Source organism: Macrobrachium nipponense, chromosome 32 (genome assembly GCF_015104395.2).
Source record: "Macrobrachium nipponense isolate FS-2020 chromosome 32, ASM1510439v2, whole genome shotgun sequence".
Classification (NCBI taxonomy): domain Eukaryota; kingdom Metazoa; phylum Arthropoda; class Malacostraca; order Decapoda; family Palaemonidae; genus Macrobrachium; species Macrobrachium nipponense.
Window position 1 is genome coordinate 65,453,547 of NC_061094.1, and position 21,720 is coordinate 65,475,266.

The following is a 21,720-nucleotide window of genomic DNA, read 5'->3' on the forward strand; positions in this document are numbered from 1 at the left end:
TTTTTTATTGATTTCGTCATAAATATCCAGTTTTTTTTAGTATATTGGGAATCAAAATAACTCTATAGACTTTTTTCTTTTAAAGAGCCTGGCTTCAATTAGTCTTATAGGATAAGGTTTCTATCCCTACGTCATTTACCCTGATTGCAACCCACAACCCACACAGTCTGCTAGCTACCAGGTACGTTAGCCAGTACCTAACTCACCAAAGGCACAGTGGAATGTTATAGTATAGGCCTAAAGCCTTCTGGTTAGCTTGGGAATCGAATCACGTCTTCAGAGATGAAGTTGCTGACGATGGTACCCAATTGTAGTTGGGTCTAATAGCGTTTGGAAGCCTTGGATCGAACCACGGACCTAGCAACTACAAGTCTCCCGAATAGGGCATCACTAACCCCAATTCTCTAGATTTAAATCAGAACACAGTATTGCTTGGAAGCCCCGTATCGAACCACGGACCTAGTAATTGAAAGCCTCTAGAATAACGGTACCTACCTTAACTCACTCTCCTTAAATCAGACTACAGAATTGTTCGGAAGCCCAGGATCAATCCACAGACCTAGCAAACGGAAGTCTCAAGAGAGAGGGTCCTACCCAAATCTCTCTTTCATAAATCACGACACAGAAAGGGATGACAAATCAGCAATTTGAGTGCCATCTTCATCAACCGAAATTGCCGGGCGGATTTATGAAGAGGGGGTCGGGGGTGGGGGTAGAAAGACCCATAAAGTGATTCGGATGAGAAAAATGGATTCACCTATATTTATTCCACTCAATTACTCCTCTTCCCCGCGTCTTGAAAAAGGCCATCGTTCTGTCGCGTTGGTAAATATATACATAAATCATTCGGTTGTATATAGTGGTGTCCGGACGTGCGAATAATTTTGTGACTTAGAAATCGATGAAGGTTTTTGACCGTGACGAACGTAAGAGCGAACTTAGGATAAGTTAGATTTATGATGGTTTTCCGTAATTTCTTGATATATACTTTTGACATTCGTCTTCAACAAAGGTAGATAATGAGTCTAGTATGAACAGCATTCTTCAGAGTAAATTAAAAAAAAAAAATTACGTTTATTTCCTTATAATTATTTCATTTGTGAATTCCCAAAACCACGCTAACGCTTAGGAATATGAATATGCATGAGGTAGAATGTATTATATAATACTATGTCTGTTTCTGGGCAAATCTATTCAGTACAGCAGATGGTGTCCCATGTTGAGGCACAGCTGGTCTATGTACTGTTGTAGCTAATGTTCTCTCGTAACTTCTCTATCTCGTGATAGTTCTAGAACGCAACTTTCCTTGAAAGTAATATATTATATATATAAATATAATATTATATTATATATTATATATTATATATAATATATATGTATATATATATATATATATATATATATATATATATATATACATATATAATATATGTATATATATATATATATATTATATATATATAGATATATATTTATATATATATATATGTATATATATACGTTTACATATTATATATATTTAATATATATATATTATATATATATAATAGGCGTTTATGCATATGTATGTTTATGCGTGGGCGTGTATTTACACATATATCCATGTATGTACATAAGTATGCACGTATAGAATATTAATCAGATATGTATATAAATGATAAAAAATGATAATGCACTTGTTAGCGAAACAAAGTAAATTGTGTTTAACCGAATCTCGAAATCAAAGAACGATTTCATAAAACAGTTCCCTAGTATTTTTTTTTTAATTACTATTGAATCAGTTTTTTAACATTTTCTGTATTGAAACGTGCAATAGAGAGTCAGACAAAGGCACTAAAAAATCATGACAATGCAATTAAAAAGTACTCTCCATCATGTGTGTTCTACAGGTATGCGAATGAACCTATTTGAGTTATACGAAAAACAATTTCTGTAAGTTTCAAATTACATGCCACACTTGTTACGGAGACTTCAGAATTACAAAACGAATGTTTTTGTTTCCCTTTCATTTCAATCTAGAATGAAATCCTGATCAACTCTTAAAAAAAAGGGGAAAAAAAATGGGGGGGATACAAAAAATCTAGACTGGGAACATAAACAGATTCTCTCGCTGTACGAACTTAGAACTCTGTTACAGCGAATTACAAAAGCTTTATTTTATAAGACTAACTGACCAACCGCGTTCTAAAACTTCTCTTCCTTACCCTCAAAATAAGTAAATTGGACAAATAAAAAAAAAAAAAAAACGAACCGTTTGATCGTAAGTCCTCGTCGACCATCGAAGCGAGGCTGAATTCGCCGTTGGATTAAGTAGCAGAACGAAGCCTACTTCAAGAAGGACGCTGAAGGATTAACTAGTACTAGTGATGCTAGTCAAGTACCAGTAACTCGTGTGTGTGCTTTCCCAAAGTGCCATCGGAGGTGGCGCTCGCTGATTGGTCAGCTGGGGAGGACTAAAGGACAATCTGGGCCGCGATTGGTTCATTGATCATGACTTTTCGTATAGCCTCACTGTCTATTGGTCAAGTCGGATTCGTTTCCTTCGAGGGACACTTTGGGAGGAGGTCTTACCTTACTTTTTTTTCTCTCTCTCTCTCTTTTGGACCAAATGTTTGTTTGTAAAGTGTCGTCTTTTGTTTCTGCTTAGGTCTTTACCAGCAGAATACGAGGCAGTAAAAACGCTATAATAATCGCTTCTACTAAAACATTTTCAATGTCCGTTTTTATGGCTTTGCCATCAGTTTTTCTTTTCTTTTTTTTAGAGGACAATCGTTTATCTTTAATGCAAACTTTGATTATATTTCAATAATGTTTCTTTACGCCAATCGAACACACACACACACACACAGATATATATATATATATTATATATATATATATATATAGTATATATAGATATATATATATATATATATATATATATATAGAGAGAGAGAGAGGAGAGAGAGAGAGAGAGAGAGAGAGAGAGAGAGTTTTTCTTTAACCCACCCGTATTTCATCTTTATAATTCGTCCAAGTTTTCCAGGTCTGGGCTGCAAAAATATATATGTGTTACCCGTGATATTTGACTTTTCATCTTGGGAAACGATAAAAAAAAAAACTATGAAAAAAATCTTAAAGTAAAGGACAATGCGTTCATTAAAATAATCAGACTTATGCAAAGTTTCAAGATCTTGGCTTTTCATAAGATTATAATAATTATTATTATTCAATGGCGTGCAGAGTAGGAATTCACTCGGTTGCTTATGTCTCTTTGTCTTGGATTTCCTGCCTTCTTACTTAAACCAAGACGTCAAGAAATAAATAATAAATATAATAAAATAAAATTAAAGGCGTTTTAGCCGTTTTCTTTCAGGGGAAACTGAATCCGTATGCATCCCCATCAAAGTAAATTCCTATTCAAACAGGGCAAAACAAAATGAATATATCAAAGTGAATTCTGACAGCTTACCAGTTAGTCACAACTTTATGAGGACCGGAACTAGGTCTGTTCCATTCCTCCAATCGCCTTAAATATATAAATATTACGCATACGAATTCAATGATTAGGACTCTTTTCACTTTATTTCATTTTTATCGCCTTCACAGAGCATAGTAAATGTCAGGGAATATTGTGTACTGATGGCTAATTAGAACGTGAAACCTGTTTCCATTCGCTCACTTTGTCGCCTGGTATCTGACATTTTTTCTCTCTCTCTTTTAAACCTGATTTTAATTAAGTGCAAAGATATTCAGGAAGTGTCTCAGATATAGAATTTTCTATAACACTCGTGAGGACTCTTTCGAAATGTCAAACCGTTCTGTATGAAGAGGAATGATGTTCACACGAAGAAAAAAAGAAAAACAATGAGACTGTCATGACCGCTTCATTATGGAAGAATTCATTTCAGTTAAATGTCAGTAATAAGTCTTTTATGTCCACGGCAAAATAAGCCGCTAATTAATTACACCTTTTTAAAGGGCCTTAGGACTAGATTAGTTGTAGGAGAGAGAGAGAGAGAGAGAGAGAGAAATGTTAGTAATATGTCTTGTAGGTCTCAAAAAAAAAAAAAAAACGAGAGTTATCTTTCCTTTGAGTTGCCAGAGACAATGATTAATTATGTTAGTATAGTAATTAGTAGTAGTATAGTAGTCGTAAGTAGTAGTTCGTAGTAGACAGAGAAGAGAGAGAGATTTAGAGAAGAGAGAAGGAGAGAGTTGGAGAGAGAGAAGAGAGAGAAGAGAGAAGAATTTGGGGCGACGAGTTATTAATTTCTCTTGAGTTTGCCAGAAGACCAAATTTGATTAAGTAGTAAGTTTAGTTTAGTTACGTTAGTAGTTTAGTAGTAGTAAGTTTAGAGTAGTAAGTATAGTTAGGACAGAGAGAGTTAGTATGAGAGCGTACAGTTAGAGAGAGAAGAGAGGAGAAGAAGAATGAGAGACGAGCAGGAGAGGAGAGAGAGAGGCGAAATGATTAGTAGTAGTTTAGTATTGGTTTTTAGTAGTTAATAGTATTAGTAGTAGTTAGTAAGTAGACAGAAAGTAGACCGAGAGAGAGAGAAGAAGGAGAGAGAGAGAGAGGGAGGAAGGGAGAGGAGAGGAGAGAAGAGAGAAGAGAGAAATGTTAGTAATGTGTCTTGTAGGTCTCAAAAAATAAATAAATAAAAAAAAACGAAAGAAGTTATATCTCCTTGAGTGTCAGAGGACTATGATTAGTAGTAGTAGTAGTAGTAGTAGTAGTAGTAGTAGACAGAGAGAGAGAGAGAGAGAGAGAGAGAGAGAGAGAGAATTGACAGTAATTAGTCTTGAATATCTCAAAAAAAAGCAAGAAAGAGGTTACACCTCCTTGAGTGGCTTAGGACTAGATTAGTTGTAGGAGAGAGAGAGAGAGAGAGAGAGAGAGAGAGAGAGAGAGAGAGAGAGAGAGAAATGTTAGTAATATGTCTTGTATATCTCAAGAAAAACAGCCAGAAAGAAGTTACACCTCCTTGAGTGCCTTAGGACTAGATTAGTCGTAGGAGAGAGAGAGAGAGAGAGAGAGAGAGAGAGAGAGAGAGAGAGAGAGAGAGAGAGAGAATGATCTGCTCTGGCAAAATTCAAAGTCTATTGTGTTACCTCAGAATTTCCAGACTTTACATCTAGCTTCTTTTACTGAGGCTGAGAAGGATCATCGTTAATTATCGACCTCAGCTCATTGTAACTTGATCCAGGAGAGGAAAGAGAAATCGAATCAGGACAGTTAAGTTTGGGAGCTCGTTACGTCAACATCCCTTCATTATTCGTGAAAGATTAGCAAACATCTTGGGAATATTTGAGGCTTTTGGAGAGAGAGAGAGAGAGAGAAAGAGAGAGAAGACGAGAACGAGTAAGCTTCTGAAGATCGTAGGATATTAACGTTAAATATTGTAACCTTGACTAATCCAGCATAACCTAAGCCAACATAGGCCTCCGGGTTTCGTCTTCGGGTCCCCACCCAAAACTGCAGTGCCCAAGTGACCCCATGTGTTGGGCAAAAGGTCAAATAATACAATATATCGCTTCCTTTGCCCTTCTTCACCCTCTATCCAGTTTTCTTCGGGCCTGGGCTACGTAAGAGTTTTAGGACGCGCGTCCTATTGACATTTAAACTTACAATGAAAACAAGTAAAATATGCGTGGAAGTTTCTTCGGCGCAATGGAGTTTTCTGTACAGCCGAAAATCCTTCGGTGGTCTCATTCTAATGCTGTATGAGCCGCTGTCCATGAAACTTGAGCCACTGCCCAATGGTGGCCTGCATGGTCTGTATCGTTGCCAGACGCACAGATTATGGCTAACTTTAACTTTAAATGATATAAAAACTACTGACGATAAAAGGCTGCAATTTGGTATATTTGATGATTGGAGACTGGACGATCAACATAAGAATTTGCAGCCCTCTAACCTTAGTAGTTTGTAAGATCTGAGGCGGAAAGAAAAAAGTGCGGTCGGACAGACTAAGCCATCTCAATAGTTTTCCTTTACAGAACACTAGAATAAATCAGAGTACGTAGGAGATTGTTTCATTATTAGAGGTCATTATGGTTATAAGGACTGTGATCTTGTTAATTAAATTATTCACATCTAAAGACGAGTATAGAACCAGGTCTACTTCCATCGGAGCCTTCCTCCTCATAAATCATGAGATCTTCCATCTTCCAGTAGACAAATCAAGTCTGGAATAGCATCATTTCCTGGAGATCATATTTTAATTGGCTCTCAGTATCTAGTTGGGGAAATGCTTGCTTGGCTCGAATGGTAGAAGCCTTGTTTGTCTGAAAATGGGAAATAATTGCAACAATAGAAAACTCATTTTATTTAATCCATTAGTTTTATTTTTTGTTTTAGTGATTTTCTATATGTTTCATCAATAAGGATACACAAACGCAGCCATATATATATATATATATATATATATATATATATATATGAATAACTTGATCACGAAGTATATAAAACGTGATGCTATATATGATAAAGGTTTTTTTGCCACGAAGGAAAATAATGAAAAACGAGTTGGCCGAGTACTTTCGTCCTATTCGGACCCTTTACTGAATAGGACCGAAAGTACTCGGCCAACTCGTTTTCATTTTTTTCCTTCGTGGCAAAAAACCTATATATATTATATATATATATATATATATATATATATATATATATATATATATATATATATATATATATATATATATATATATATAGTTTTTTGCCACGAAGGAAAAAAAATGAAAAAACGAGTTGGCCGAGTACTTTCGGTCCTATTCAGTAAAGGGTCCGAATAGGACCGAAAGTACTCGGCCAACTCGTTTTTTCATTATTTTCCTTCGTGGCAAAAAAACCTTTATTCATATATAGCATCACGTTTTATATACTTCGTGATCAAGTTATTCAATATTTATATAATATATATATATTATATATATATATATATAAATATAGTTCTTTGTTTCAGCGATTTTCGATATGTTTCATCAATAAAGAATAAAGAATACACAAACGCAGACATATATACATATATACATATATACATATATACTTATATATATATATATATATATATATATATATATATATATATATATATATATATATATATGCTTATATGTCACTAAATAGCGTGTGACAATATATTTAGCCAAGGCCACAGGAAAAATAAAGAAGGAGTACCGAGCGCTTTCGTGTTATTTCAACACATTTTGAGGTACAATGCTAAAACCACAGAGAACATCTAACAAGTAAACATAAAACTGAAAAATTGAAAACAAGTATTCAAAGTCCGGTTAAAACCAGTACAGCAGGTACAGAAAAACAGTTCAACAGGTGATTAAAAAGAAACAACCCTACAAATCTCGTTGACTGCAAATGGGTCCAGTTTGTACATACCCTGGCTTACATTCATTAAGTCACTGTGATATTTGATAAAAGCAGATTCAATAATATTCCTACGAGTTTATATTAGTTACAATGTAAAACAACACTTTTTGCCCCCACCTCCCCAATGAATCATGTGATTAAAATCATTAATGTGTAAAAACAAAGCATTCGACATTTGTCCTGTTCTCACACTATATCTAAGTTGTTTAATTCTGGTGTACGGTCCCTTCCCAGATTGTCCGAGATAAAAACACTTGCAGTTCATCCGCCCAGGAACCCCGTAAATGCAAGCCCTGAGAAACTTGGGCGAATTCCTTATTAGTATGTTTTTTCAGGGGTGTATTTGAAAATCTAAAAACAACATTAATATTAAAATTCTTGCAAAACTTGGAACCCTCCGTAAGAGGTCATTATATGGTAAAACGAGCACATTAACATAATTAAAAGTTTTTGTGCTTTTTGTAAAGCACATTCAAGAAAATATTTAGGGTATTTTAATTTTTCCCATATGTTGAAAATATTTTCAAACTCTTCCCGAAGAAATTCCGGGCTGCAGATACGTAAGGCTCTTAAAAACATGGAAGAAAAAGTAGTCTTCCTAACTTGATTGCTATGGTTAGAATAATAGTGAATATATGAATTTACGTTTGTAGGTTTTCTATGCACTGAGTATTTGAAACCATTTAGAGTACGGTGAACATTTACATCCAAAAATGAAAGACAACCATCACGTTCTTCTTCACAAGTAAAATTAATGGAAGGTACCAAATTCTTCAGTTTAAAGAGAAATGCATTTACATTTTCGGTTAGAAGCCATATGCAAAAAATATCATCTACATATCTAAACCACAGAACACCATAAGGCAAAATATTAGGTAAAAATCTTGTTTAAAAAAACTCCACATATAAATTACTTAAAACAGGCGAAAGAGGATTTCCCATTGCCATACCAAACTTTTGTGTATAGAATTTGTCATCAAAAGTAAAAACAAAATCACAAATGCAGATTTTAACCAGTTCTAAAATATTATTGAGTCGTTCCATCGTATTATTTTGTTGAAGAACATCGAGATTAAGAGAATCGAAGTCAGAGAGGCCTACAGAAATTCGAGTAGGAAGAAACGAAACCTATCCAATGCCATACCAGATGACTGGAAGCAAGTTATTTTCGACGGTATAGAAGGAGAAAGCTGGAAAATAACCTCAACCATAAATTATATCTGTTAATTTATAGTAGTAAATGGACACGTGATGCTAATTCGGATTTTGTAATTAATTTATCTGATTATAACCTTGATGAGTCAAACTTACCTGCTTTCGGGTCTGAGTTTTTCTGTAACACCCACTACACATGACTATGTTAGTGTATCTGAAGCCTTTTGTAATTTAGAAAAATTTGGTAATATATCTGATGACAATCTTAATCTTGTTAAAGGTTTTATCTATGGTGTAAATTCATTCCCCTCCTATTCTAATGTACCATTAAGATTCTTAAAAGTGTACAAAAAGCTGAAAAACAATGACGAACTTCATTTTACGAAAGCTGATAAGTCTAACGCGATGGTTATACTAAAAATACAAGATTACAAAGATAAACTGTACTTACTGCTGAGTGATGTTAATACCTATGATCTACTGACGTCAAATCCATCTGAACGTGTGCTTTCTCCTTTTAATAAGAAGGTTAAAAGTATCTTAAAAAATAATAAGGATTTGATTAAACAATTTGTAACAATATTCCAACTTTACCTTACTTGTATGGTCTTGTTAAAACACATAAACCTGGTAACCCCATTAGACCAATTATCAGTTCTGTTGGGTCATGCACTTACAAGCTTTCAAAATGGCTGGTTAGGATTCTTTCACCTTTAGTAGGAAGCATTTCGAATTCTAATATCAAACATAATGTAGATCTGATAGAAAAACTAAATAGCACAACTATTAATTTTAAGTTTAAAATTATAAGTTTTGATGTTGTATCTCTGTTTACAAAAGTACCTATAAATGACCTGCTTGAATATTTAGCTGAATTTTTAGATAATTATGATTTACCCTTGTCCACTCATGATATTTTAGAACTGGTTAAACTCTGCATTTGTGATTGTGTTTACTTTTGATGACAAATTCTATACACAAAAGTTTGGTATTGCAATGGGAAATCCTCTTTCGCCTGTTTTAAGTAATTTATATATGGAGTTTTTTTAAACAAGATTTTTACCTAATATTTTGCCTTATGGTGTTCTGTGGTTTAGATATGTAGATGATATTTTTTGCATATGGCCTCTAACCGAAAATGTAAATGCATTTCTCTTTAAACTGAACAATTTGGTACCTTCCATTAATTTTACTTGTGAAGAAGAACGTGGTGGTTGTCTTTCATTTTTGGATGTAAATGTTCACCGTACTCTAAATGGTTTCAAATACTCAGTGTATAGAAAACCTACAATCGTAAGTTCATATATTCACTATTATTCTAACCATAGCAATCAAGTTAAGAAGGCTACTTTTTCTTCCATGTTTTTAAGAGCCTTACGTATCTGCAGCCCGGAATTTCTTCGGGAAGAGTTTGAAAATATTTTCAACATATGGGAAAAATTAAAATACCCTAAATATTTTCTTGAATGTGCTTTACAAAAAGCACAAAAAACTTTTTATTCTGTAACTCCGAGAATGGCTTTTAATAATGATAATGTGCTCGTTTTACCATATAATGACCTCTTACGGAGGGTTCCAAGTTTTTGCAAGAATTTTAATATTAATGTTGATTTTAGATTTTCAAATACACTGAAAAACATACTAATAAGGAATTCGCCCAAAGTTTCTCAGGGCTACATTTACGGGGTTCCTTGCATGAACTGCAAGTGTTTTTATCTCGGACAATCTAGGAAGGGACTGGACACCAGAATTAAACAACACAGATATAGTGTGAGAACAGGACAAATGTCGAATGCTTTGTTTTTACACATTAATGATTTTAATCACATGATTCATTGGGAGGGGGCAAAAGTTGTTTTATATTGTAATAATATAACTCGTAGGAATATTATTGAATCTGCTTTTATCAAATATCACAGTGACTTAATGAATGTAAGCCAGGGTATGTACAAACTGGACCCATTTGTTGTTAACGAGATTTGTAGGGTTGTTTCTTTTTAATCACCTGTTGAACAGTTCTGTACCTGCTGTACTGGTTTTAACCGGACTTTGAATACTTGTTTTTCAATTTTTTCAGTTTTATGTTTACTTTGTTAGATGTTCTCTGTGGTTTTAGCATTGTGCCTCGAAAACAAATGTGCTGAAATAACACGAAAGCGCTCGGTACTCCTTCTTTTATTTTTCCTGTGGCCTTGGCTAAAAAAAAAAAATATATATATATATATATATATATATATATATATATATATATATATGACTGAGGTAAGAAGCAGTAGAATATACTTTTTCTTTTAAGTTACGAGATCGCAAAATGGACCATTTTACTTTAAAGCGTCAGTAACAGGTCATACGAGATGACAACGGACTTTTTAATGCCGTTGGTAAAAGAAATTATATTTAAAAAAGATAGCATACGTAGCATTGTCAGTATTCTGTGAACGGTAAAAGAAATCGTAAAATATAACGCCTTACGTGCAATAGAAAAACTCTAGGCAAAAGTCAGCTTCTGACAGCTAAAAAACAAACAAATAAACAATACAAACAACATCCACTGAAGTTCCCAATAAACGCTTTACATCATTAAAAAAAAACTCGCTTCGTCTAAACTTTCGGGTGACAGTGAGACCCTAATATCTCTTCGCGTCCCCTTTTCAGACTTTCCTGTAGTCAACTGACAAGCAAATACCCTGACATTTTGCCTAAGTCGAGGGATCTCTTCGATTTATGGCGCTGGGCAGTCGAAAGTTGCTTTCGTGTTAAACCCCCCCCCCCCCCCCGCTCCCCCCCCCCCCCCTTCTCCTGCCCTCATCTCCTCTCTCTCTCTCTCGTGCTCTGGAATCGGCAATGACTACATCCGGTTCCTCTCGTTCTCTCGATCTTCTCTCCTCTCTACCTGAACCATAAATGGGTCCTCCAGGTTGTTTTGAAAAAAAAAAACAAAACAAACTCACAGCCGTTCTTCTCTCTCTCTCTCTCTCTCTCTCTCTCTCTCTCTCTCTCTCTCTCTCTCTACCTACTTGAACCATAATGGATCCTCCTCCTGATTGTTTTGAAATAAAAAAAATCAAACTCACAGCCGTTCTCTCTCTCCTCCTCTCCTCTCTTCTCTCCTCTCTCTTTCTTCTCTCCTCTCTCTCTCTCTCAATCAACTGTCGAGGTACTCGCAACCGCTTACCTAATTAACTTTTCCATTACATGAATATCCCAAAGGGAAACTTCTACTCCGCGCAATGAATTGGAAATGTCATCCCGCCTTCTTTTGAACAAGTCAAGTGCATTTTCAGCCGAACAATTTTTAACGGAATAAAATTAAATTTTAGCTTTTATTTACTCTTTTTCAGCCTGCGTTTTACGACCGGGACAATATGTTTTTTTCTGTTAGACGAGTATATTGATGATTTAGAAATATACCGAGGTCTGCCTCTTTTCTTTGCTTGTTTTTTTCTGCTTTGTGTATTTTTTCTTTGCGGTTCTTTATTGCTAATGCGATGTTTTCTTATCTTAATTTTTTGTGATCTAATTTCATATTAAAACTGTTTGTTTATTTTCCCTTATTTATGTTATTATTATTCAGTTTTACTCTTTTCTCTCTCCCACATATGAAGCGTTTAATAATAATAATAATAATAATAATAATAATAATAATAATAATAATAATAATAATAATAATAATAATAATAATAATAATAGGACTATGAAGAACTAGGTAGTCTATCTCTTGAAATTTCGGTCACTATAATGATTTATCTTTATAAATACAGGGTGTCCATAAAGTCCCAGCACCATTACAAATAATAAATGCTCGTAATGGTACTGGGACTTTATGGACACCCTGCATTTTCAAAAGCAATCTGTTCAGTCTCGCCTTTCATTTCCATTGTCTTTCATAACTCGCTCTTCGGCTCTTGCGTCCTCTTCCACCATTACATAATATCCTTCACTTAGTCCCTCTCTAGAATGCTTAATAAGCTCCCAAATCCAAGGACATTTCCATCTGACCTCAAGACAGGGTAGGTTACGGAAAAGGTCACCTTGCAAACAATCATCGGCCTTTGATCCTTAACCTTTCAGTCGAGGACCTTTGACCTAAAGCTCCTTAGCTGTTACCTCGGTTGTTAGGTTTCTTGCCCATTGCAATAGATACCTGTTTCTCCTTCTCTGTTGGTTGGGCAGAGTCGTGAGGTATTCACCGGACTTCCTTACTCCCTTGCGTAGCTTACTATAGTAAGGTGGCAAAGGTAAGAGCCCTTGCTGGCATAAGCCATCTTAATCAAAGGCTCAGCCAACCAGCCACATAACAATAAACCTTCTTATAGGTACATAACATATTTATGAATTGAAAGCCAATGTAAAAATTAGTAAACAAATAGAAAGTTAATCAGTCTTTTTTATGCATTGTAAATCAGGACTTACATACTTATGTAAATTTAACTATTTGATATCTAGATATTTAAGAGTGAAGACTAATAGAAGGGTCAACTTACTAGCCTCTTCTCGCCCAGGCAAGACGAAAACAAGGAAGAGGAGAAGGAGGGAATGCGGGGCATGGCTTAACCGTAAAGGAAGAGTTGGAATAAGGGGAAAACAGGAGAAGGAAGCAAATTCCAAAACCTCGCAGAAGAAGGAAAACACTGCGGTATGGGGACATATAAATTGGGTATGTGTGAACAAATTCATACATTTATTATATCCTAACTTGTGATATTCTGTCAGGCCTTTGTCGATTTCATTATCACATTTAAATTTTGTTATTGCCTAAATATAGTAATGAAGGTATCCTAACCATTTATTTAATGATTTTTCACAAGTACCTTTTTCATGCAATTTAAAAAAAGGAGTCAAACAACATTGTTTTCCATAATATGATAACAACGGAATATTTTTTCTCTTCTAAAAAAGGGTTGGCCTTTTTATTAAACTGAACATAGACAAAACAACTGATTTAGTTACACAAACAACTAAATAGTTGTTTTCATACGTTTAGCCAGAGGTAAATTTTAGCGGTATATTTTCATTCAAAGGCACGATACAAATGTTGAATTCTTTCAACCAATTACTTTTCCGATTTTAATGAAATAGGTTTTCTGAAATACTTCGTCTAACATTTACATAAACAAAGCAAAATTCGACATTGAAAAAAATGCAAAAATACACATTGAACAACTGTAAAAGAATAGACATCGATAGATATCTATTTTCTAAATTTGCATACTCAAGCTGAAGCATTCTAATGAATTCATTGGGGTCACAAAAAAGAGCAGCCCAGTTTCACGAAGAAACAAGTAACGCAAAAATACTGAAGATCTGAAGAGAGATGAGAGAGAGAGAGAGAGAGAGAGAGAGAGAGAGAGAGAGAGAGAGAGAGAGAGAGAGAGAGAGATTCTGTGAAAGATGACCTTAGGAGGTAGAACTTAACGTCTTTGTTAAGTACGTTTGTAATATATTACAGGAAAATGGAGGAAATCTACTTCCTGTAACGTAGGAAAACTGAATGAGAGAGAGAGAGAGAGAGAGAGAGAGAGAGAGAGAGAGAGAGAGAGAGAGAGAGAGAGAGAGAGAGCCGTTGCAAAGGAGAACCTCTCTTGCATACAGTTAGCTGCATTGTAATACCAATCGCTGCCAACAGATGGCACTGCAAGGATGTAAACAACCAAATCTCTGCGATGACTTTTGGGGCTAAGGATTTAAAATTTCAGGTGTTTGTTTAGCTAAAAGCGAGTCATTGAATTCGATTTTGATACTGCTGATTTGCCATGTAAGTTGTCATAATTATTTTCATTTATTAGGTATATCCTTGACCGTAGCACTTGAAGATAACTTGACGATGTTTTTGCACGGTAGGCGTTTGCGTCAGAACTCAGCCAAGCCGAACAAACTTTGGCTTATCTAGGGTATTTAATGCCCCACGTTCTTCCTGTAGTCATATTATTTCGTTTAAAAGTATCAAAATCAGACCATTAGTTATATTTTAAACACTTTGCCTTGGCTTGAATGCCGTAGGCCTAGGTTTGGGCTAGGGTAGATCATCACAGCAGGCCAAGCAGGCCACCTACCATCAATGCAAGCCACCCTCCGAAAAAGTACATTATAACGCGTCCTGACACCCGAGATGGGCATCAGTCGCGACTTGTTGTTGGTGAGAAACGGAGCTAAAGACCTCTACTCTCCTTTCGAAGTAAGTATTTTCTCCAAAGTTAGAAATTAAGGCCAAATTTTAAGTTGTTCCGACACGGCATACAAACCTTCGGTCCTTTTACAATAGGAAGGTACTAGCGGCAGCTGGATAGGTCGTAAGCTTTCGAACAAGGGGTTCGGTAGTTAACTGCTTGTCCGACAGGCGCGCGCGCGCGACTGGTAGGTAAACAAATCACTTTTGCTTTCGGCCTGCTGGCGTGTGGACGTGTATCATCGCTCTCTGCCCGCTTCATCGTCGTTGCTTTCGCATGATTGTGTTTTTCTTTTTCTATTTATCTAGTGAAACTGAATTGTAAGTACAATCATTCATATTTATTCCCATTGAATTCAATTGTGAATTAAAGGATCTTGGTTTCACCACGCCCTCCGATTACCCGAGTGCCGGACTGGAAGGCGTAAGTGCGGGAATTCATTTTCCCAGAAATGATCCTCGTATTGTGTATGCTCGGTGCCGAGGGTCGGGAGCGCTCGCTCCGAGCGTATATTTGGGTTGGAAAAACTTATTCAGTATGGAATGGAATCGCAAGTACAGTATTCTTTTTCTTCATTTTCATATTATTATTTTTTGATTGTAGCAATACTCATTTTGGATCAGTTTCCGAGCTTACCCGGAAATTGATCCTTTCCCCTTTTTATTTTGAATGAAGTGAAATCGCAAGTGCAGTTCTTTTTCATTTTCATTTTTTATTGAGATTGCATTGTTTACTGGGATCAATGTTTCCGCTATTTCCCGGGAATTGATCCTTCCCCTTTTTATTTTGTATGAAGTGAAATCGGCAAGCGCAGTATTCTTTTCAGGTTTTCATATATTTTTTGATTGCATCAATTCATTATGGATCAAGGTTTCCATAAACCTTGATCCATAAAGGTAAGGAATGGATCCTTTACCCTTGCGCTCGGTACCGAGGGCGCAAATGCGCTCGATCCGAGCCCTTATTCATTGTGAAGTGAATCGTAATGCAAGATGCATTTTCATTTTATTCCTTATTATTGATTGCATCAATATTTATTTGGTTCAAGTTCCGCTCAGTCAGGGAATTGATCCTTATGCCCTTGCATTCCGGGCCGATGGCACGATTGCTCTCGGGCTCTTATATTGTTGTTGGGTACATGGGTACTGTGCGGGGGTGGGGGGGGAACGAGAACCCCCACCCGCTCGCTCCCACAGATGGCCCTTCGCCCTTGGTGGGGGGATGTTACGGCGTTCTTTTCTCCCTCGCCCGATCCGTCGAGCGAGGGGGAGGGCGCTCGGTGCCCGATGTACAAAGGTATTAGGGGTCTTCCACTCGTTTCGGAGAGGGCTCACCCCCGCGCGAGGGGGTGGACTTCCCCCCACTAATCGCTACTACTGTTATTTCCGCAGGTGCTACTGCCACGAGGGTGGACCTTGGTGAGGTATGGGCGTCCTTCCATTTGCAGGGCGTGCTAGTGTCCCGGGGCTGCGGTTCTATGTCTGGGCCTACTGCGGTCACCCATGGAGTGGTGACCACGCAACCCGGTGACGACGTCCCTCCTCACCTGGTGTAACTCGCCTCACGTGGTAACAGTCTTGCCTACAGCCGCTGTGAAAGTGCCGTTCGCCGTACCGAGAGGGGGGCGTGCCGCCGCCGCTCGTGGTTGCCGCGCTGCAGCGACCACACTTTCCGCTGCCCTAGAGCTCGCCCCTGGACCTGCCGCCGGTACCAGGATGTTGCTGGCTGCTGCTCCACTTCCTGTGTTTTCCTCCGGGTGCTACTGCCGTACCTGCCGATTCTGGTTGACTGTCCATGCAGTGCTGCGCTGGCTGTCCCTGCCGTTGCTGCGCTGGCTGTTCCCTGCCGTTGCTGCGCTGGCTGTCCCTACCGATGCTGTGCTGGCTGTGCCTGCTGTTCCTGAGATGCCCATACCTGCTGATGTCGTCCCGGTTCGTGGTGGTACTACCCCAGACTTTGGTCTGTCTGTACAGGTGCGTCCGGGCCCTGTGGCTTCGGCTACAGCAGCCCCGGCTCCGCCCTGGATAGCAGATCTTACGTCTGTCCTGAGGAAGCTGACGAAGAAGAGGAGGAAGGTGTCGTCGTCGTCGTCTTCATCTTCTTCATCGTCGTCGGCTGCCGCCTCTTCCCCTTCGACTTCTAAGGCTTCACAGCCGAGGAAGAAGAAGGTTGCCTCCTCCCTCCTAAAGAAGTCTTCCTCGGGACTTCTCGGGACCGCTCCCCTCGGTGGGACGGGAGGTTCCTTCCGCTGGTCCTCCTGCTCCCTTCGGGAGGCGGGGCCCGTCTCTTCTTCCGCAAGGAAGAAGACTACGGGGGGGGGGGGGGAAACCGGAAGGGTAACCGGCTAACACCGTACTTCCTCGCCTGGTGTCAGTGGTTCTGCCACTGCATCAGGGTCCGTCTCGGCCTCTCGTTCGCGGGGAGGTACCGAGTGTCGACGGTCGTCTACCAGCGACCGTGCCAGCCCAGGAACCAGACCTCTGAGTCCGCTCAGCGTCAGGTTCACGGCACGGGGCGGAAGACTGGTGACAGCCGCTCATGCGACTCTCACCAGAACCAGCTCTCACTCTCGCGGCGAAAACAGCTGGCTACACCGGGGACGTGACGGTCCACGACGACCACGGGCTGAGGCTGGAAGAGGTCCTCACCGTTCGCCGGTGCCAGCCACGGCTGGAACCAGCGACGTGACGTGCCGTGAGGACAAGCACCGGTCTCACTGTGACAGTGGAGCCTGCAGGTCGCCTGACCGTCGCTCTCACAGAAAGCGACCGGGTACGGCAACCAGCACCAGCTCTTCTGACACTCGAGATCGGGGCCGCTGTGCTCAGTCCAGCCGTTCTCCACAGCGAGACGGTTTCGACCAGGCCTGCAGCTCGATCGCCACCAGCGGGTTGACGATCGCCTGCAGCCCTCCAAGCCTGCTGGTTCTGCCAGCGAGCAACGAGGGAGCGTCAGGTCTGCCTCTCCCGTACCTTCACCTCCTCGGGTTACACCGGGAGGAGCGAGGTATTGAGGAGTGATCGTGAGGGGTGCGCCCCTCATGATCCCACACCACGACGCCCTACGTGCCAGGCACGGTTCTTGGGACCGGCCAGGACGTATGTGCAAGTGGATGGGGAAGACCGAGAGGGCTGTCGCTGTTCCCCCTTCTTAGGAGGAAGGTTCTCGGAATATGCTCTTGTTCGCAAGGGCTTAACTGGTCCCCCCACTCTGCAAGTATGCTGTGACTTCCGAGATCCAGAGGAACTTTGCCGAGGTTACGGCGCTGATTCGTCAGCACAATGACCTCGGGGAAGGATCGCCGCTTCCACCAGCAGAGCCACGTCGGCGGCTCGAGTCGTTTGTTTTTTTTTTTTTTTGGGCCCGAGAGGGAACCCCAAACTGACGGTGGGTCTGCCGCGATCGGAGCTTGCCGACTGTGTTGAACCAGGTAGTCTCTCGTCTCCGGACAAGAAGGCTCTCTCAGTTCTGGCCGGTCGAACAAGCTACTTCACCTCCTCTACTGCGACAGAGGCGTTTCTACGTGTCTTCGGACACCGTATTTAAATTTACCCCTTCGGTCCTCCTGAGGTTTCGACCTCGACGAGGACTGGAATGAGTCGGAGCGGTATCGGCTCTCTCCTGTCGGTGTCGATCAGCCCCACCCAGACGACGTTCACAGTGGCGGCAGACACTTACCTACAGTATGAGTTCGTAACCCTCCTCGGGAAAACGTTTTCTCCTGACGATACGTTTTCCCAGGCTCTGAGAGGCCATCGCCGTAAGGCGATGGCTGCTCCTTTTCTTCTCCAACTGCTAGTTCCGCTGGGAAGGCGAGCCAGTATCCAATTCCTCCCCCATTCCCTCTCTCCTTACGGCTACGAGGGAAAAGGGGAGGGATCCTACAGAGATTTCTCTGTAAGATCCCACGTTAGGGGCTGCGCTACCGGGGGGCCGACCTTCGGGTCCTACCTGACGTAAGCCCCGGTCATTGAGGAGGGATCCTGCCCCTTTCTCGATTTCTACGGGAATCGAGAGGACCACCAGCCGATATCGTTTGACGAATTCGGTGGGGGGTGGGGGGTCGCAGAGTGCTTAGAATTCTACGGATTTCTAGCGCACTCAAGAGTGTTCGAGTTTTTTACGATCTCCAAACACTTAGGCGAGACCACGGTCCAAATGAGCGAGAATCCCCGATAATTGTTTACACGATAATCGGGAACCTCGCTTATGCTCGAATTCCTGTAATTTCTAGCATTTGGAAGAAGACTGCTGCTGAAAGAAGAGTATCACAGTAGGCGCTTAACCTGGAATAGAGAAGAACGGACGGGAACTTCCAGTTTGGCTTGAACTATCGTCTTCGGTATTCTGTTCACCATTGAAGCTTTCCTTTGGGAAAGACTTCTCCTTCACTCTCTTGACTAAAGAGAACGAAGGCGGTCGATCTCCAATCCTTATTCTTTCATTCCTCGAGGGGGGAAAAGATTTTAGGATGGAGGTCGTGGTACAGAACCTACAAATATACTACGTATATTACCCTCGCGACATGATTCTTTAACAGTTGAATTGTCCGTGGGGTAGGCGCATACCGTAGTTAACTCTACGGTTTGTGACCGAGACGAATTGTATCTTAATTGAACTGCAACCTCGGGGTTGCCTGCAACCTCCCAGCAGTTATCAGTTTCGATTTAGATACTTGGTATTGTCATGACAACACCAAATCAGCGGTTTGGTATTTAACCGAAATCCGTTTTCGGAGTTAAAATGATAATTGCTTTCGAGGCGTATTTTTCTTTATGAGAACTCGATGGTCTAGCCGAACGCATTCCTTCGTGGAATAATGGATTACCTGGCAACTCAGGATGACGAGTCACCGAGAGCTACTGCGTATTGAACTGCCTGATAGCGGCTCAGTATCAGCTAGGTCTCGGAGATGCAACGGTCGGTTACGTCTCTCTCTCCCCTGGTTGGATTGACTACCGAACCGTATCTCTGCCCAACAATCATGGACTTAGGTCTCTGATTAACGGGGATTCTCGCAATAATGAAGGACCATCTACTGCTGTGACGCTCGATTTCATCGCCTCGACATTGCGAGAATTTTCAACAGAGATATCTCTTGGACTCTTTCATCTCTGTTTACCGCACGGTAAGAAGTCTGTACTAGTCAACCGCTGCATCGCATGCGATAATGCGAATGATTTTTGCAGACATCTGAGTTTGTCTTCAAAATATCTCGTATTCGTAGGTGTGCAATTTCATTGCTCGCCCCGAATTAACAGATATGTCAGAAGACATCGCCTACTCTCCGACCTGACAGCTCTACTTCCAAATGTTCAGCCCATGAGAAGCGTTCTTCAGGCAGTAGTTCCCTGTCTTCATTACTGGAAGCGCTCCGCTTTTATTGCAACTACGATCCTCACCGGACAGCAATCAATATAGCGGTTAGCGTTCTCAGTCTTTGTAGCACAGGTTCAGAATCTTTGAGAATCCTTCTCTCGGTTCAGCTGTGAAGACGTAGGTTGCATTTTCTGTACACCTTCGTCTTCAACGTCACATAGTGTTGTTTCTCCTTACCCGAGAATAACTATACTATGAGATATCTTGCCATCAAGGACCTCGGTCTCTAGAAGGCAATTGACTTTCGCCTGTTGGGCACATGCCTTAAGAGAGTCATCACCTTGCCTTCTGGCATCGGTGACGAACAAATTATTTGTTTAGTCTCTTGGCATAACCCTTTTAAGGCGAAGGTCACGTGACTTGCTCGGGTGCTTGGACAACTTGCCTCCTACCGAACGCAGTCAGTAGGCAGCTGTCAGAGCGCCCAAGTCTGTTACGAACTTCGCTGTGGACTTAGTTCGGTTGTTCCATAACAATCTTTTCTTCGTCCTAACGGCTTGTCACAGTACCCATACCATCGACACCCACCATTGAGGTGTCGGTGTCCTATCCACTACCGAGAACAACAACGTCGCGGCGACGGATAGACCAGTATGGGTACAGGACATCACCGAAGTCGAGAAGAGGGATAGGTCATACGACCATTTCCCTTCTTTCCTCTGAGGTAAATTGCATGACTTTTCCTGCGAAGTCAAGCATCCAGGGGGATGGGGATCGTGTTACGCTCGATTTTCGTACCGAATTCGTAGCGAAGACTCGAAACCCTTCGGTTCCTGACGATCGGTTTAGAGTCCTTCACAATCCCCTCCCTAATGGACTTCACCGCCTTCGATGCGAAGGGAGATGCTGCTTTGTCCTGTGAAAGCGCGACCCGCGCTTTCTGAAGAAACTCGACATCCCAGGCTGAGTGTTGAAGACTCTTCGTCAGCACCAAGATGACCTAGAAGTACACTCCCTCGAGTTACACAAGAACTTCTCCGTGGCGCAGGTACTGAAGGCAGGGGTCTGGTACAACCAGACCACTGGCACCTCCTTCTACCTTTTGGATATTGCCCACAGGTCCTTGGATCGTTTTCCTTAGGACCCGTGGTTGGCTGCTCAACACGTTGTCTAGCTAACCCAGACCCTTAGGCAGGCTGAACAGCATCGAGTCCTGGTGTGACTGTAAGAATAGATAAGTGAATGAGAGAGTGACTGGCTTCTCTTCCTATCTTTTTCTACCCCTCTACCTGTGGGTAGGGGGATACGGTCATCACCTTGCTGGATAAGGACGGAGATGCCGGTGAGCTACTCGACAGAGCCCCATCCTATCCCTTTCACTAGGGATGGGAGCGAATATCCACCACTTGCCTCCTACAAGGGGGGGAAATGTAAGATGTTCCAACAAGAGACAAACCATAACGTTATGTTGCCTCTTGCAAATAGGAACTTGTTCTTGTTTGCTGGTACGAAGAGATACGCTTGCCTCTCTCTTAGTACTTGGTCCAGAGGTCTGACCATTGATCCTGCGGTGCACACCCCGATCAATCGGACAGAGGCTTGGATCCCTCCCTCGCTCTTACGACCAGGGAGGCATTCCAAGGTTGGGCGAACACCAGTCTGTTCACAAAAGACTCAGATTCCTCCCACCAAGAAGTGAGTCTTCCTATT

The 21,720-nt window shown here is 40.7% G+C and overlaps 1 protein-coding gene across 1 annotated transcript in view; it reads left to right on the forward strand.

Moving 5' to 3' along the window:
• Positions 1–14,144: 14,144 nt before the first annotated feature.
• The window catches only part of LOC135207558 (trichohyalin-like), a 109,115-nt gene continuing 101,539 nt past the window's right edge, over positions 14,145–21,720 (forward strand). The window contains 1 exon segment of the mRNA XM_064239388.1: positions 14,145–14,279. The gene's annotated coding sequence lies outside the window, so the exon portion shown is untranslated.